Source organism: Zalophus californianus, chromosome 13 (genome assembly GCF_009762305.2).
Source record: "Zalophus californianus isolate mZalCal1 chromosome 13, mZalCal1.pri.v2, whole genome shotgun sequence".
Lineage (NCBI taxonomy): Eukaryota > Metazoa > Chordata > Mammalia > Carnivora > Otariidae > Zalophus > Zalophus californianus.
In genome coordinates this window covers 29,242,815-29,262,312 of record NC_045607.1, presented here as the reverse complement: position 1 = coordinate 29,262,312, position 19,498 = coordinate 29,242,815, and the positions used below count along the sequence as shown (strand labels likewise).

General features: G+C 33.2%; 1 long non-coding RNA gene and 1 pseudogene across 2 annotated transcripts in view; both read left to right on the top strand.

Moving 5' to 3' along the window:
• Positions 1-19,498, top strand: part of LOC113934725 — a 41,315-nt gene that overhangs the window by 14,890 nt on the left and 6,927 nt on the right. The window lies entirely within an intron of this gene.
• LOC113935182 lies at positions 9,657-9,757 on the top strand (annotated as a pseudogene).

The window sequence follows — 19,498 nt, the reverse complement described above, 5'->3', positions numbered from 1 at the left end:
AATATTTCAACTTTTTATTGTATCTCAGTGACAGAATTTGGGTGAGAATGCTGGTCTTCAAAGTCCCATTCCACTGCTTCTAATTCTGCCTACTAAGCAAAAATTTTGATTACTAAATTTATGTCTCTATTCACCCTTCTAACAAAGTTATCTCCAATCTAAGTTTTATTTGGTGGCTCTACTTAAAAGGAGAAATGGAATCAGTATTATCAGGCTTTCTTGGAGATAGAAAAAAAATTAATGTTCTAATCAAAACCATAGAAATATACGTATTTTAATTATCAGGAAAAATATATTTGACGTGTAAAATACAGAATTTCCTGGTAATAATGAATGTTTTTTAATTTCATCATTAACACAGGTTTAAATGTCCAAGAAAACTGACCTTATTCTTTTTTTTGCTTCATATACAGCTCATTTTTAGTCCTAAATATAAAAATTCTCATGAATATACTTAGAGATAGGGTCAGTATATTTTCACGTAGACTGTAAACAAAATGCATAAATTTAAATGAAGATTAAAACAATTTTAATTATAACAAATTGATCTCTAAATTTCAAGAGAAATAAGATTTTCTTGCAACAAATATGGATGAATGATACACTTTCTTGTTACCTGCATTTAAAATTTCTAGTTTTAAGGTAAAATGTTTTAGGTAATTAGGTTTGATAGGGGTTATCTGCTACCAAAGAAGAAAAATTAAGTCTAGTATTGTAACATTTCTGAAGACTGAAATTATGACAAAATAAAAAGGTTAAAATAAGCTACTGAAAACTAAAATGTTCTAACTTAGGCATCATCACTACTAAAATATTACATTCTTTGTATTTGAAAAAAAACTTGACAAAATTAAGCACTATCTCATATATACATATAATCTCAGTTATATATCTGTGTGCTAATGTATATGTGTGTGTGCAATCAAATTAATTCTTTCTTCATTTTTATGAATTTTTGCAGATATACTTCATAAATTACTCATGATGCATGGATATCCTATGACAAGGCCCTTAATTAAAAAAATTAAAAGTATTGTTATAGATCCAGGAACTTTCATTATATATTTAAATATAAAACAATCATACAGAATAATTATTGGAATAAAATTGGCTTCAAATTCCTAAGTTCTAGAGTCAATAAATTATTTTCTTTTCACTAAATTGAAATGATTTTTGTATTACATAGACAATACTGTGAAAGAAAAGATTTGCAGTAGAGACATTGTTTAGAAAGAGTAAAGTAATAAATACCCAAGGTACATCAAGTTCTAAATTTAGAAACAGAGATGTAGTTCCGGAGTTATAAATTTTTATTCCATTAACACTGGCTATAAACTCACCCCCAAAGGCAGTCCTTAATTCTATCTCTATAATGCTCTATCATGTAGAAAATGTTATAAGAAAAGAAGATGCTAAACAGCATAGAGATAATTGAAAACATGAGCATGGGAAAACTAAAAAGGAAAGACATACATACAGAAAAAGGAAATCTTAAATATCCTACTGGAAGTACAACAGAACCTTGTAAATGAAGACTTTTCAAGGTTTTATTATTTAAGGTCTTATGATATGTACTGAATTTTAATTTTGATGAATTTTTATAATGTTTAATAGCAGGAGGGTATATGAGAAACTATCACTTAGCTCATATGTGATCCTTGCCTTCTGGGCATTCAAATTTCATCAAAATGTTCTCCGTCCAATCTTTGTGGACTATGCATTAGCTTTTGCAGTAAGTTAAAATGTCTTTAAATTATCAATTCAGTTTTCTAGATTTAGAAACATTTGTTATTATTGGTACTACAAATATTAATTAAAATGGTGAACTTATTTGCATGGAAAAATTTAATAGATTTTCCATTCTGGCTGTAATTAATTCATGCAACTATGCAGAGTAAAGATGGTCACATCATCTACCCATAAATATCTTGTATAGTCTACAGAAAGTAGAAGTAGCACAGATATTAATAAATCTAGATTTTATTACTAGATAATTGTCAGAATTTATGTTCCACTAATAAAAGGGGATTGACTCATATTTTCAGCCATTTTCAATTGCATATATAATTACATTTCCTAAAAAAAAAAAAAATGCATGAGTTCCCTTTAGCCACCCAAGTACTAATTAAACTTTATTTGTGCCTTTTGGTGGGATGTATGTCACATGGAGAAAAACAGAATTATTTAGATTCTAATTGTTATTCTATATTTTAAAATTTCTATTTCTCACACTATTATACCATACAAGAAGTATTAATTTATCAAAAGACTGCATTTAGTAATAAAACAAAATATTTTTCTCTATATGTTCAGTGTTGAACTTAATGTGAATCATTAAAAAGTATTATTAGGTATGAAGACAAAATTTCACATTCTGGAGGTGTGAATAAATGTCATAATCTAGTTGTTTGAAAAGCCCATTTATTTGTGCTTTATTAATTGAGTGCTAGTAAAAATTTAGGAAATCTATTTTTATATCTATGGTCCTAATTCCATATCAGAAACAAATAATAATAATAAAATAAAGTTTAAAAATTAAAAAAACTGTTAGATATATTTAAAATATAAATCACTACTTATGCATGTATTCAATTTTATTTCTAGGAGGTATCAAGTACTATTAATGAAAAAAGCAAATAGCAATCACTGAAAAGAGACAGAAAAGTTAGAAGTCATCTACTAAGTGAGAAGTCATAGATCACATTACTGTACAACCAGGAAAATTCTGTAAAAGCAATGGCAAAATCCAAAAAATATTTCAATATTATAATCATGTTTCAAATCACTAATGAAATGCTTAATCTACAAAACCTTTCTAAATTGAAATAACAGCAATAGCAAAATCAACTAATATTTATTGGCCACTATTTGCTAAACACTTTTCTTGCATTGTCATTTAATCTTCATAAAAATCCAAATATGTCATCTCTGTTTAACTAAAGCAGAGAGGTTAAGTAACAGGAGTAAATTTTCACACTTAATGGTAAAACCAAGATTTCAATCTGAATTCAATCTGAATTTAAATCTCATTGGACACGACGATTTAGACCATGATTTTGTGGCTTAACTGTTCTGAGATTTGGGGGAATTTTCTTTAACACCGCAGCCTCAGTTTCTTCATAGCATCATTTTTGTTATCTGCAAAAATGTATAGTTATGCTAAAATTACATCATATGTGTAAAGTCCCCACTATATAATTTCTTAAGAAACGCAATTGTTCAATGAATAATTGCTTGGCTCCATTAGTCTCAAAGGAATCTGTCCTGCTACTACTCTTCCCACTCCCTATATCCTTTAGTGTGTCTCTTCATAAATATTGCACTCTAATTAGTAAGTTACATGAAGTGTATTTGCAGGAATATACTACAGAGAAAAATATGGAAACTGAAAACTTGCATTTGAATCCTAGCTCATCCATTATGTAATCATGAAGGAGGGACAAGAAAAAGAATATAAAATACTAAACCCAGAGCAGAATGGAAAAATACCATCTCACATCCAAATAGCACTGATTCTAAAAAGCATGATAAAAAAATGAACTATGACTGAAGAAAAGGTAAAGGTAAAGCATCTATTTATCTCTCTACAATATTATTAAGGAGTCAGCTCTAACAGGATATTTTCCAGAATATCTCATGTTTTCCCCTTATCTTTATATGTCATCAAGAAGTACTTCTGTAATTCCTATTTTTTTACATTTCAATTAATCAGTTTACATTGCCTTAAATTCTACTAAGAATTGAATAGAATAAGGGAAAACTGATGTATCTAGTGTCATATAAACCATATAATGGTGAGTATAGATATAAAGGCCACTAGAAAACTGTTTCATGTATGATTTCTGAAAGTAGTGAATATTGATAACAGGCTAAATTGTTTTTGCATTTTTTTACTTTAACACTGATATATTTTTTAAAGATTTATTTATTTTAGAGAGAGAACACACCCTAACATGCAAACAAGGGGAAGGACAGAGAGAGGGGAAATACCCTAGTCTAAATTAGAGGGACTTTAGGCTGGTTAACTAGTCATCAGGAGAATGGAGTTTAAGTCTAAAGTTAATCTAGACAAGTAATTTGAATATTATTGGACTTCGTTTTTTTTTCCCTTTTCTTTAAGATTTTATTTATTTGAGAGAGAGAGTGAGAGTGAGAGAGAGAGAGAGCAAGCAAGCATGAGAGGGGGAGGGGCAGAGGGAGAAGCAGACTCCCCACTGAGCAGGGAGCCCAATGTGGGGCTCCATCCCAGGACCCAGGGATCACAACCTGAGATGAAGGCAGATGCTTAACCAACTGAGCCACCCAGGCGCCTCTGGGCTTCAGGTTTTCTTAGTAGTATAAAGGCACTGAAAGAAATTTTAATTTCCCAATAAATTAAATTGTATGGTTTTAAAACTCATTAATAAACTGAAAACAAATATTTTTTTATAAATGGCAAGTCATATCGACCAAAGTCAATCCTGCACTGTATGTGCTATTTTAATCCATAGTAATATAAAATATTACATGCCAGAGATATAAACAAAGAAAGAAAAGTGATTGCTTGTAATTCTTCATAATATCCATGTCAAACACTGGGAATTATAAAACAATAAGAAACACATTATTTCCAAAAAAGAAATGTTTCAAATACCAGATACTCAGATACTCTGCTGCTCTGACATTTTAGAAATGATACCCAAGATTTTATTTTTAAATGCCAGCATGCTATGTAAACCAGTTACATGCATTCAAAAAAAAAAAAAGATGGAATTTAGCTTATCTTAAAGCAGAGCATAATGAAATAATTACAAGTTAAAATTAAATTAAGAGAAGCCTATGACTGTCTCATTTTACTACAAATATAGGGAAATATATTTTTCATCCATAATAATTTTATTACTTTAAAATATTTTCAATTCAGATGGTTTTACTCTTATTCAATACATGTTTTTTAATGCACTTTGTCTTCTCATTGTGAAGGCTATACATTTGAGGGCAATAGAAAGTCAGAAGTCAAGTGTTAATTATAGAAAAATAACTAATAAACTAAATTTCCTGTAGTAAATTCAACTATTTACAATGAGAAATATTAACAATTCTAAGAAATTTTAATGATAGTCACTAAAATCTCAATCTAAAAAATTGTATATTTGATTTGAAAAATAAACTGTAGATTTCAATATTATGCTTCTAAAATTTTATGAAATTAAGAAAATTTATGATGGATTTAACACACAGGAGTCATTATACACAGAAATACTTATTAAATAATTACTACATTGAACTTATCTTTTATTGTAAAAGGATATGAAACTAGTATTTTGTTCTACTTTTATGCAATGTAACTTTCATTAAAACTGATGGCATATGCAATGAAAAACATAAAATTTAGGTGATTCTATGTAAATATAGAGTATGTATGTAAGTATATGTTTGTGTATGTATATGTGAATGTATGTGTACATATGTGTGTTCTATTTCAGAAATGCTACATTAGAATTTTAGGTTGATTCCTTGGAATTCTTTATTCTAGACATATATAAGCTTCTCTAAAAAATTAAAAGCATATTTAAATCGACTTCTGAATGTGGGGGTAAACCCTGGCAGTAAGCTAGTAAGCTCTTACAGAGCAGATAAACCCATCACTCCAATATAAGACAGAATTACTCGGAATAAATTGTGTTTAAGTACTGTCCATAACTTCTTTAGAAATCCATGATGTGACAAGTTTAACCTCATTTGTTTCTGCAGTCTAGTTACTTTTCTCAGGACACGTGTGTTGAAATAATTCAAGACAAGTTGACAAACTAGGAAGTCTAACAAACATTAAAAATACTTTATGTAAAATTCTCTCTCCCTCTGTGTGTGTGTGTGTGTGTGTGTGTGTTTCTAGCTCTCTCTCCAACCCCCATTGTTCTTTCTATATTTATAATAGTTGTTATGGAATTATGGATTGGTAAAGACAGGGCAATCAATGTCTTTGGGTAGTTTGCTATACTTAGCAAATTAGAACCTTGAACTCCAAAAGAATGAGGGTGACACATCTGAATCCCAGGAGCACATTCTTGTTTTCCCTGCAATTATCAAATATAGTTTATGTAAACAAATAATCCAAAACTCATGAAAAATAGACACATTATATACCTCCATATTATTTCATATAAATGTTATGTTTTACACTAAACAATAAGCAGCCTATTATAAGTATTTTCCATATCAATAAAAACATATCAGTAAAATTTTATGAATAAAAACTAAAAATAATTATACAATAACAGATTTTAAAAACTGTAGATTAATACCAAAAGATCGTTGGTATTGACATTTTGAAATAAATCAAAAGAATCAGTAATGGAGAAATAAAAGTTTGAAATGAAAGAAGAGTCACTACCAATAACATGTTTCAGTTCACCAGGGAAATATGATTCTAATCTTTTATGCAACTAATAAAAGTATCTTAAAAATATAAAGCAAAAATTGACTGAATTAAAAGGAGACAGATCCAACATCCTATTGGGAAAATTTAATTCATCTCTCTCTGGAAATGATAGACAATGAATATCAGTAAGAATTTTGAAAATTCAATATAATGAACACCTAAATATACTAGATAAATATATAACTTTATACCTAATAACTAAGAAAACATATGCCTTTTTCTCCAGTTTGCAAGGTCCACTTATGAAAACTGATCTCATTCAAAGCTCTAAGGCAAGACTCAAAAAATGAAAAAAAAAATCTGGTCACAAATTAAGTTAAAAATCAAGAGTACATATAATTTAGGAAGATTATAATTGTTTGGAAATTAATAACTATCCTTATACAAATCAAGGAATAACTATCCTTATATAAATCAAGGAATCCTTATATAAATCTGCTTTAATAAAAGCAGAAAGAAAAAGTAATGACAAAACTGTATAATAAAACTTGTGGATCTAATTAAAATTGCAGTAGAGGGGTGCCTGGGTGGCTGAGTCAGTTAAGCATCTGACTTTGGCTCAGGTCATGATCTCAGGGCCCTGGGACGGAGCCCAGTGTTGGGCTCTGCTATTGGCAGGTATTCTGCTTCTCCCTCTCCCTCTGCACCGCACCCCACTCCCCACCCCCACCCCCCTTCCTCATGCTCTTTCTCTCTCTCTCAAATAAATAAATAAAATAAAACCTTTTAAAAAATTGCAGTAGAGACTTTTTTAAAAAAAGATCTGAGACTTTCTACAATGCAACTTAACAAATTAGAAAAACTGAAACACAATATAATTAAATATCAAAGAACAAAAAGAAATTACAAATACCTTTAAAAATACAGATTCAACTTATCAACAAAAGTGAGCTTCTTAAAAATATAAGATTCATAAGGCTTTAAGATTTACAAACTAACATTGATGAAGAAAGAGAGAAGCAAAAAACAGACCATATTAGGAAAGTAAAACATGTATGAAAACAGTGGACACCAGTATTTTAAAACTGTGAAATCTTTATCCCAATAAATTTGAAAACTTTTACTTCTCAAAAGATAAAATATTTGTCAAAGCTGACTCAAAGCAAAAAAAAACCTTAATACTACTCTAATCATGACAAAACCTGATATGATTTTTAAAAATCATCCTACAAAAAAGGGCAGGTCCAAGTAGTATTACCTACTAACATTCAAGGAACAAATAAATCAAATTTACCACAATTATTATCACATCCAGAAAGAGAACATATCTATATTACTTTACCAAATCTCCTAAACTTGGTATCAACTCTAACAAAGACAATATTATAAATAGAATTATAAGCAAATCTCACATTAAACATAGATGTAAATATCTTAATTATCCTAAGCCTAATTAAGAACCAATTAAGGTAATAATACACCTTGAATAATTTAAACTTTAAACTTTCCACACGAATTTATTTTTTAGTATTTTTTAGTATTACAAAAAAGTAATATAAACTAACTTGTATATGAAAAAAATCAAGTAATCATCCCAATCATCCTAACAGCTACAAAAATGGGGATTAAGGAATCACAATCTGTTTATTATTGTAAAAAAAATCTTACCAAGAAAAGCAGAAAATAAAATGTTCTTAACCTGATAATCCTTAACTATTGTAAAACTTGAAACAAATACAAAACATGAAATATTTGAAGTATTTATTTTATGACCAGAAATAAGTAAAAGGCATCCATTCTTACTGATGTTATTTCATATTCTTCTGGAGACACTGTCTAGGGCAATAAATCAAGAAAACAGATGAGATAGGAAAAAATAAGTCAGATCCTTTATTTTTACAGATGATATAGAAAAACGAATCTTCAAGTAGACTGTAAAAATTGTAGATTATACAAAATTATTAAAATTAACAATGGAACATTTTTTTAAAGATTTTATTTATTTATTTGACAGAGAGAGAGAGAGAGAGACAGTGAGAGAGGGAACACAAGCAGGGGGAGTGGGAGAGGGAGAAGCAGGCTTCCTGCTGAGCAAGGAGAGCAATGCGGGGCTTGATCCCAGGACCCTGGGATCATGACCCGAGCCGAAGGGAGATGCTTAATGACTGAGCCAACCAGGCACCCCGACAATGGAACATTTGTATACAAATTAATATTTGAAATTTTATTATACTTTTATATTAAAATTACAAGCATTTCTAATAACTAATTAAAATATATCACTTAACATAGCACCAAAAATTCTAATGTACCTAAGGAGTAAAATCTAAGAAAATGTGGGCAAAATCTCTACAGGAAAAAAAAAGCATCTATAACATTTATATATAATTTATACATTTTATCTATAATTTATATTTAGTATACATAAAAGTCACTGATATTATTGAAAGAGATTAATAAATCAAGAGATATCATATACTCATAAATTAGAAAACAGTACCACAAGATCCCACATTTATCAAAAATGATATATAAAATCAATTTAATTCTAATCAAAATCCCAGTAGGATTTGGTGGAAATTAATAAACATATTATAAATTTTAAGTGGTAAAAGGCCAAGAATAGTCAAGGAATTCCCAAAGAGCAAGATTTACCTGCCAGATAACTATCAAGTATTATTTCCAAAGATGCCATAATTATCAGTGTCCTATGACAGGGCTTTAAACCAATCAATGATATTTCCAACACATATGACTGCACAATTTAGGACTGAGATTATATATAGGATTCCTATAAACTTACAAAAAACAAAGTATCCAGAAGATAAATGGACATACATAGAGGCAATTTACAGAAAATGAAATATGAAAGCCCAAAAATTATAGTATATCATGTATTTAGATGTCAAATACATATAACTTAAAATATAGTTTTCAGGAATTCACACATATTGATGACATTCTAAACACAGACAAAAGATAAAACAAAATTGAGGCTAGCAGTCCTTTAGAAAAGAGAAGAGGGAAAAAAAATAGAAGAGGAGGGGATTGGTTTTTGTCACAAAAAGTCCACTGGGGACTCAATGAAGACCGGAAAATTTTATATTGAAGCTGATTTGTGGGCTCAGAGATATTTTTTTCTTTTTCTTTATGTGTCACATACATGTTTCATATATGTTTTACTGATATATTTCATATAAAACTGCACAATTTAAGGAACATCATAGTAAATTATATATATTAAAAAAGTTAAAAAGATGAAAATACAACATAAAAAGTTTCCAGAGAAAGCTGAATGCTTCAGCAGCACATAACACTAAAACTGGAATGGCACAGAGATTAGCATGGCCCCTGCACAAGGATGACACAAAAAATGTTTCCAGAGAGAACATCTTCACTCATAGCAACACAATAGTATCACAAGATTATCTAAAAAGGAATAAAAATCTGACTGACATCAGACTTACCTGGCAGAATTCTCTAGAGGTCAATAAATCAGTATTAACCAAAATAGTCAGAACCTAGATTCATACTCAAACACAGTAGTATATACTACTAAGAGCTAAATAAAAACAGTTTCAGAAATGTAAGCACTCAAAATCTACTACCCAATGACCTTCTAAGAGTGAATTACTATTAAATGTATTCTTGCACACTAATAAATTCATCAGTGAAGAATCAAGAAATATAATAATGATGAGAAAGAAAGCTGGCAAAATGTATAGTTAATTCTAATAATTATTAACGAAAAACAAAACCCAACAAAACAAAATTGAGCCTTTCTCTGATTTTTTTGTTCGGAATGGCAGTAAGTTTGATTCAAGAAAGAGTTAGGTGATTCCATTTTAGTCTATGGCACAAGATGTATTTTTCACTTCAGGTTCTACCAGAGTCTTTCACTGGTGATATAGGAATATTGTTCAAATTAAACACACACATCTCTATGTAGATACCAACTGTGTGTGTGTGCCTGTGGGCACACACTGTACATCCAACAAATCCTAGAGAGAAGAGAGCATAAGTTGAACACACTCTATACTTTACACAAAGGTGCTCTGGCTAAGCTTCAGTAAGTATATACAATATTTTTAATATTTGGCATCTAAATGCCACATGGGAAGATGAAGGGCTCTGTTGATAAAATTCCATATCATCATTTTAATCATTCTCTCTCCTGCTTGGCTTTAGTATACAAAGGTAGATTATTAACATAGTTTTGACTGTTGTTGTGCTTACACATAAGATCACAACTGTGGTTAAAAAGAATAAGAATCATTGTGAGATTCAAAATGTGCATATCTGGAACCTCAGAGGGTAAAGATCTATTTATGGGTAGAGGTACATAGATTACTATCCTGAGATGAAGAAATTTTCTCCTCAAGAAATTAGAATAAAGAACTTTATTTTTTTCAGAAATTTCAAAGTATTATTTTGAGAATTCAGGCCTTTTCTAGGGTCAAGTAAGATGTATCTGACATCAACTTTATCTCACATTTGGCTTTCAGCATTAAAGGGAAGATACTAGCAAGTCCATTGTGTGAGATTTCCTTTGAAGTATTAGGTATCGATAAATGGAAACCTGAATTATATTTCTAGATGGTTTTTCTTTAATTCTTTCCCTCATGAAATGCTAGGCGTCTGTTATTTAAAACTGCAACATGAAAATAAGAGCCAAAAATATATTCTGGTTGTTTTTGGAGCAATGAAGTTAACTAAGACCCAGTTTATGAAAAATTTGATGGATAAAAATTGTGAGAAAGAACATAAAGCACACTTTTCATTGAAATTCTGAAGGCTGAGGGAATGTGCCAACTAGAAGCGATTTCATACCATAGAATAAATGTTGCTGAATATCTGCTTATATATGTGTATCTTGTAAATATAATATTGCTGCCATGCAACTATGGAGATGTTTAATAAAAAATCATTCCACCTGGAAGATGACTAAGTATGGAGCTGCTGCAGATAGAGGCTAGGGGGTAAATTGACACAAAGAAAGGGGTTATAAAATTTAAATGTGAGGTGAAAAGAAAGTTCTCTTCTGCCATCAGCCTTTGCCATGTTTTCTATTGATATTTCTTTTCAAATTCTTGCCAAAATTAATTTAAATTGATATTTGATTTCTATATCTAGTGAGCTATGCATGTAATGCTTACTGATCATAACCTTGTAGAAGAGGAAGGGCCAGTGGCAGAATACATTAATTCCGAGAAATGTGCTCTAGAAAAATTTTCCAGGGGCACCTGGGTGGCTCAGTCGGTTAAACGTCATCTGCCTTTGGCTCAGGTCATGATCCCAGGGTCCTGGGATCAAGCCCCACGTTGGGCTCCCTGCTTAGTGGGGAGCCTGCTTCTCCCTCTCCCTCCACCTGTCGCTCACTCTGCTTGTGCTCACTCTCTCTCCCCCAAATAAATAAAATCTTTAAAAAAAATTTTTTTCCCAATTTTTCTCTGGCCATGATATCACCACTACTGTTGATTACACCATAAAGAAATCCACTCTGCAAGCCCAGCAACTCTTTGTTTATGACCCCTGCTATATCTACCCTGCTCTATTCCTATCTTGAAGAAAGGGCATGGTTCTCTGTATATCCAAAGGATGAGTCTTCATTCCTCATGGTTCTCCCCAGGAGACAGCATCTTAAACTCTGCTAGGCTAGTCCTTTGACACTGATTCCAATTTAGAATTTTTCAAAAATAGGATGATTTTATGCTTTTTGATTCAGTGATGTGGCCAGAATTTGTTTCTGCCACTTATCCCAGAAGAAAGAAAAGGATAGTGTTACCACTTATTTCTCATTTCTATTCTGACATATATGCCCAGGGGCATATCACTCTCCCTCCTCACTGGAATTGCTTATGACTTTATACTTCCATGAAATCTGGATTGATATAGCAGAAGATGTCTACTCTTGTAGTCCAAATGTTTGCTTCATATTCTGCTCTATTTTCCATTATGATTAAGAGAAGGGACATCCATTTTCTTCAGCTGAAAATCCTTTATCCCCAAGTTTCAGCCATTTCCAAAATTCAATGGGGGAAAATAAGTACATTTCTCATGCAAATTTCATAAGAAGTCCAGTCTATTTTTGTCAGGAAATATCTTGTATTAAGTATATATTCAAATTAGCTTAGATCAATAAAAATGACAATTATTGGAAGGGTTTAGAGATATTGTTCAGAACTCAAGGACAGAAATGTAGCAAGAATCCATGAGACTCTGGATCCAGGAAAGAGAATGATGAGAACTCAGGCTATAATATGATGACAGCTTTGAGAAATTATAGCTTTGGAGAGTAGAACCTCAGTACTGCATCATGAATAGGTCAGTTCCTAGTGAACTAGAAAATAATACATAACTGAGGTGAGTATGTCATACAGGATAACACATTAGATGAAAGCACAGAAATAAGACTATCTTTTAATCATCAAGAATGTTCTCTAACCCCTTCTATATGAAGATTTCCTTGTTATACATATAATAAAGGATTGATAGTTAATGCCCATACTATCCACACATACACATACACACCCCTACTATAACTAATTGACTGGGTTATTCATTTTTCTGCTCACTGATTTTGCATCATAAATATAGCCTGCATTTTTTCTGTAACTTTTACTTCGATAAAGTTGAAAGTTGCTTGGGTTTTCTTCTTTTAAGTTCCTATATAACTTTGATAATGCAGGCTTTCCAAGTACTACAAGACATGAAATAGTTATATTTTTTCTCAAAAAAATGCTTCATGTTTGACACTGTCACATAGGTTTGATGGCTAAGTCACCTACTATTGAACTTTGTACTTCAGGTTAAGGGAATTTAAGTTATTTCTGTAGAAGTGGTGAGAGTCATTCTGTAATGGTTCTTGAAACCTGATGAAACCACCTATGTGACAAAAATGAGGTCTGAATGAAGTTAACCTATTTTGATAACTGGGCGGAAAGGAAGCTGGCTAAGTAGATAAAGCATTATTAATACAGTTCTAAGTTATGGCTCAGTTTCACAAGAGATGGCAGAAATCTAAAACCACTACTCTGTGAGTTTACAGAGTAAAGTTTACTAGAGTTTCTTCATGAAGTACACAAAAAGTTGGCCTCCCAAGGAGAAGGTATTAACCTAAGGCCTGTAAAAAATTCAAAACTTATATGCAAGTTTTATAGACATTTGCATTATTTTTTACACAAAGTTTGGACTCATTAAGAAAGTGATAGTCCAGAGTTTATATGAAAGTAATTCTAAAGAAACATTATTTATGGGACTTCATCAAGATAAAAAGCTTTGGCACAGCAAAGAAAACAGTCAACAAAACCAAAAGACAACCGACAGAATGGGAGAAGATATTTGCAAATGACATATCAGATAAAGGGCTAGTATCCAAAATCTATAAAGAACTTCTCAAACTCAACACCCAAAGAACAAATGATCCAATCAAGAAATGGGCAGAAGACATGAACAGACACTTCTGCAAAGAAGACTTCCAAATGGCCAACAGACACATGAAAGTGTTTAACATCACTCGGCATCAGGAAAATCCAAATCAAAACCTCAGTTAGATACCACCTCACACCAGTCAGAATGGCTAAAATTAAGAAGTCAGGAAACAACAGATGTTGGCAGGGATGCAGAGAAAGGGGAACCCTCCTACACTGTTGGTGGGAATGCAAGCTGGTGCAGCCACTCTGGAAAACAGTATAGAGGTTCCTCCAAAAGTTGAAAATAGAACTACCATACGATCCAGCAATTGCACTACTGGGTATTTACCCCAAAGTTACAAATGTAGTGATTCGAAGGGGTATGTGCATCCCAATGTTTATAGCAGCAATGTCCACAATAGCCAAACTATGGAAAGAGCCTAGATGTCCACCAAAAGATGAATGGATAAAGAAGATGTGGTGTATATATACAATGGAATATTATGCAGCCATCAAAAACAATGAAATGTTGCCATTTGCAACGACGTGGATGGAACTAGAGGGTATTAGGCTAAGCAAAATAAGTCAATTAGAGAAAGACAAGTATCATATGATCTCACTGACATGAGGAATTTGAGAAACAAGACAGAGGATCAGAAGGGAAGGGAGGGAAAAATGAAACAAGATGAAACCAGAGAGGCTGACAAACCGTAAGAGACTCTTAATCTCAGGAAACAAACTGAGGTTGCTGGAGTAGAGGGGGGTGGGAGGGATGGGGTGGCTGGGTGATGGACACTGGGGAGGGTATGTACCATGGTGAGCGCTGTAAATTGTGTAAGACTGATGAATCACAGACCTGTACCCCTGAAACAAGTAATACATTATATGTTAATAAAAAAAAAGAAAGAAACATCATTTAAATTCCCTTGGCCTTTGTCAAGTATGAAGGAATAACTTGCTAAATCCTAGATTATTCTCTTTTAAAATGAGAGGGGAGAAATCATTTTAAGATAAAGAAATGCTCAGAATCTTATTAATGTGGAATATCCACCTCTCTCTCCTGGTCTTTTTTCAGTAATTTCAGTATTTTTGCATTGTGCTCTTACAGAATTATTTTTAATCCATCAGACAATAATTCATTAGAAGTTTCACTGGACAGAAGAATTCTGGTGTTTTGATCATTCAATATGGCATCTGGAGAGATCTAATAATTTTAAAAAAGCACAGCTTCCATATCAAGCTTTTCTTTGTTAAATGATTTAAATAATACTTGTGCCTTCAGCCTAATCTGGAACACATGATAAAAACAAAATTGCCTGTGGACATAAAGTATAATATGTTACAAATGAAAAATATTTTTAGGAGAAAATGGGGGGGGCAGATATCCAGAGAATAACTCCTAGTTTTTTTTATTAGATGAAAGTATTAGGAAATCTAATCAAGGAACAGGAAATCTAATCTAATCAAGGTGCTAAATCTGTTCAAGAATTAGTTTTATGGTTTTCAAAAAGTTATATACTAAATTTTTACATTTCCTAAGTTATTGCATGCAAACAGAAATAGTTGCCACAGTAATTATATTTGTAATTCCTATAGTTGGCAATAATAAAAGAAAGATGTTTCATGGTGTATACGGAGGGTAAAAGAACATGGAATGGTGCAGTTCAGCCTTGGGATAAAGGAAGTAAAGGAAGTTAAATAAAAAATATGCCTGGGCATCAGAATTACATTTTTGTAGAGAAAAAAAGGTAAAGGTGTGGTTTTTATTAATACCAAGATTAAGCACCACACAATGTTTGGAAATATAATGATATATTTAAATAAAAGAATCCTTAAGACATTTTAACATAAATCATACCTAAAACATTTCTCTTGAATGTTCCTTGGAATGTCTATTGAGCGTGTCAAGTGTCTTTCAGAGTAGGGCTTTTTTTTTTTTTTTTTTTTTTTTTTTTTAAATTTTTTATTGTTATGTTAATCACCATATATTACATCATTAGTTTTTGGTGCAGTGTTCCATGATTCATTGTTTGTTCATAACACCCAGTGCTCCATGCAGAACGTGCCCTCCTCAATACCCATCACCAGGCTAACCCATCCCCCTACCCCCCTCCCCTCTAGAACCCTCAGTTTGTTTTTCAGAGTCCATCATCTCTCATGGTTCGTCTCCCCCTCTGACATACTCCCCTTTTCTTCCTCTCCTGTTATCTTCTTCTTTTTCTTTTTTCTTAAAATATGTTGCATTATTTGTTTCAGAAGTACAGATCTGTGATTCAACAGTCTTGCACAATTCACAGCGCTCACCATAGCACATACCCTCCCCAATGTCTATCACCCAGCCACCCCATCCCTCCCACCCCCAACCACTCCAGTAACACTCAGTTTGTTCCTGAGATTAAGAATTCCTCATATCAGTGAGGTCATATGATACATGTCTTTCTCTGATTGACTTATTTCACGCAGTATAACACCCTCCAGTTCCATCCACGTCGTTGCAACTGGCATGATCTCATTCCTTTTATGGCTGCATAATATTCCATCGTATATATATACCACCTCTTCTTTATCCATTCATCTGTCGATGGACATCTTGGCTCTTTCCACAGTTTGGCTATGGTGGACATTGCTGCTATAAACATTGGGGTACATGTACCCCTTCGGGTCCCTACATTTGTATCTTTGTGGTAAATACCCAGTAGTGCAATTGCTGGATCGAACGGTAGCTCTAATTTCAACTGTTTGAGGAACCTCCATACTGTTTTCCAGAGGGGTTGCACCAGCTTGCATTCCCACCAACAGTGTAGGAGGGTTCCCCTTTCTCCACATCCCCGCCAACATCTGTCATTCCCTGACTTGTTAATTTTAGCCATTCTGACGGGTGTGAGGTGGTATCTCATTGAGGTTTTGATTTGGATTTCCCTGATGCCAAGCGATGTTGAGCACTTTTTCATGTGCCTGTTGGCCATTTGGATGTCTTCTTTGGAGAAATGTCTGTTCATGTCTTCTGCCCATTTCTTGATTGGATTATTTGTTCTTTGAGTGTTGAGTTTGATAAGTTCTTTATAGATTTTGGATACTAGCCCTTTATCTGATACGTCATTTGCAAATATTTTCTCCCATTCTGTCGGTTGTCTTTTGGTTTTGTGGACTGTTTCTTTTGCTGTGCAGAAGCTTTTTATCTTGATGAAATCCCAATAGTTCATTTTTGCCCTGGCTTCCCGTGCCTTTGGCGATGTTTCTAGGAAGAAGTTGCTGCGGCTAAGGTCGAAAAGGTTGCTACCTGTGTTCTCCTTTAGGATTTGGATGGACTCCTGTCTCACGTTTAAGTCTTTCAACCATTTGGAGTCTATTTTTGTGTGTGGTGTAAGGAAATGGTCCAGTTTCATTCTTCTGCATGTGGCTGTCCAATTTTCCCAACACCATTTGTTGAAGAGACTGTCTTTTTGCCATTGGACATTCTTTCCTGCTTTGTCAAAAATAAGTTGACCATAGAGTTGAGGGTCCATTTCTGGGCTCTCAATTCTGTTCCATTGATCTATGTGTCTGTTTTTGTGCCAGTACCATACTGTCTTGATGATGACAGCTTTGTAATAGAGCTGGAAGTCCGGAATTGTGATGCCACCAGCTTTGCTTTTCTTTTTCAGTATTCCTCTGGCTATTCTGGGTCTCTTCTGGTTCCATACAAATTTTAGGATTATTTGTTCCATTTCTTTGAAAAAAGTGGATGGTATTTTGATGGGGATTGCATTGAATGTGTAGATTGCTCTAGGTAGCATTGACATCTTCACAATGTTGATTCTCCCAATCCATGAGCATGGAACGTTTTTCCATTTCTTTGTGTCTTCTTCAATTTCTTTCCTGAGTATTTTATAGTTTTCTGAGTACAGATCCTTTGCCTCTTTGGTTAGATTTATTCCTAGGTATCTAATGGTTTTGGGTGCAATTGTAAATGGGATAGACTCCTTGATTTGTCTCTCTTCTGTCTTGTTGTTGGTGTATAGGAATGCCACTGATTTCTGTGCATTGATTTTATATCCTGCTACTTTACTGAATTCCTGTATGAGTTCTAGCAGTTTTGGGGTGGAGTCTTTTGGGTTTTCCACATACAGTATCATATCATCTGCAAAGAGTGAGAGTTTGACTTCCTCTTTGCCGATTTGGATGCCTTTGATTTCTTTTTGTTGTCTGATTGCTGTGGCTAGGACTTCTAATACTATGTTGAATAGCAGTGGTGAGAGTGGACATCCCTGCCGCGTTCCTGACCTTAGGGGAAAAGCTCTCAGCCTTTCCCCATTGAGAATGATATTCGCTGTAGGTTTTTCGTAGATGGCTTTTATGATATTGAGGTATGTACCCTCTATCCCTATACTCTGAAGAGTTTTGATCAAGAAAGGATGTTGTACTTTGTCAAATGCTTTTTCTGCATCTATTGAGAGGATCATATGATTCTTGTTCTTTCTTTTGTTAATGTATTGTATCACGTTGATTGATTTGCGGATGTTGAACCAGCCTTGCAGCCCAGGAATAAATCCCACTTGGTCGTGGTGAATAATCCTTTTAATGTACTGTTGGATCCTATTGGCTAGTATTTTGGTGAGAATTTTTGCATCCATGTTCATCAAGGATATTGGTCTGTAATTCTCTTTTTTGATGGGGTCTTTGTCTGGTTTTGGGATCAAGGTAATGCTGGCCTCATAAAATGAGTTTGGAAGTTTCCCTTCCATTTCTATTTTTTGGAACAGTTTCAGGAGAATAGGTATTAATTCTTCTTGAAATGTCTGATAGAATTCCCCTGGGAAGCCATCTGGCCCTGGGCTTTTGTTTCTTGGGAGATTTTTGATGACTGTTTCAATTTCCGTAGTGGTTATAGGTCTGTTCAGGTTTTCTATTTCTTCCTGGTTCAATTTTGGTAGTTGATACATCTCTAGGAATGCACCCATTTCTTCCAGGTTATCTAATTTGCTGGCATAGAGTTGCTCATAATATGTTCTTATAATTGTTTGTATTTCTTTGGTGTTGCTTGTGATCTCTCCTCTTTCATTCATGATTTTGTTGATTTGGGTCATTTCTCTTTTCTTTTTGATCAGTCTGGCCAGGGGTTTATCAATCTTGTTAATTCTTTCAAAGAACCAGCTCCTAGTTTCGTTGATCTGTTCTACTGTTCTTTTGGTTTCTAGTTCATTGATTTCTGCTCTGATCTTTATGATTTCTCTTCTCCTGCTGGGTTTAGGCTTTCTTTGCTGTTCTTTCTCCAGCTCCTTTAGGTGTAGGGTTAGGTTGTGTATTTGAGACCTTTCTTGTTTCTTGAGAAAGGCTTGTATTGCTATATACTTTCCTCTCAGGACTGCCTTTGCTGTATCCCAAAGATTTTGAACAGTTGTGTTTTCATTTTCATTGGTTTCCATGAATTTTTTTAATTCTTCTTTAATTTCTTGGTTGACCCATTCATTCTTTAGTAGGATGCTCTTTAGCCTCCATGTATTTGAGTTCTTTCCGACTTTCCTCTTGTGGTTGAGTTCTAGTTTCAAAGCATTGTGGTCTGAAAATATGCAGGGAATGATCCCAATCTTTTGGTACCGATTGAGACCTGATTTGTGACCTAGGATGTGATCAATTCTGGAGAATGTTCCATGGGCACTAGAGAAGAATGTGTATTCCGTTGCTTTGGGATGGAATGTTCTGAATATGTCTGTGAAGTCCATTTGGTCCAGTGTGTCATTTAACA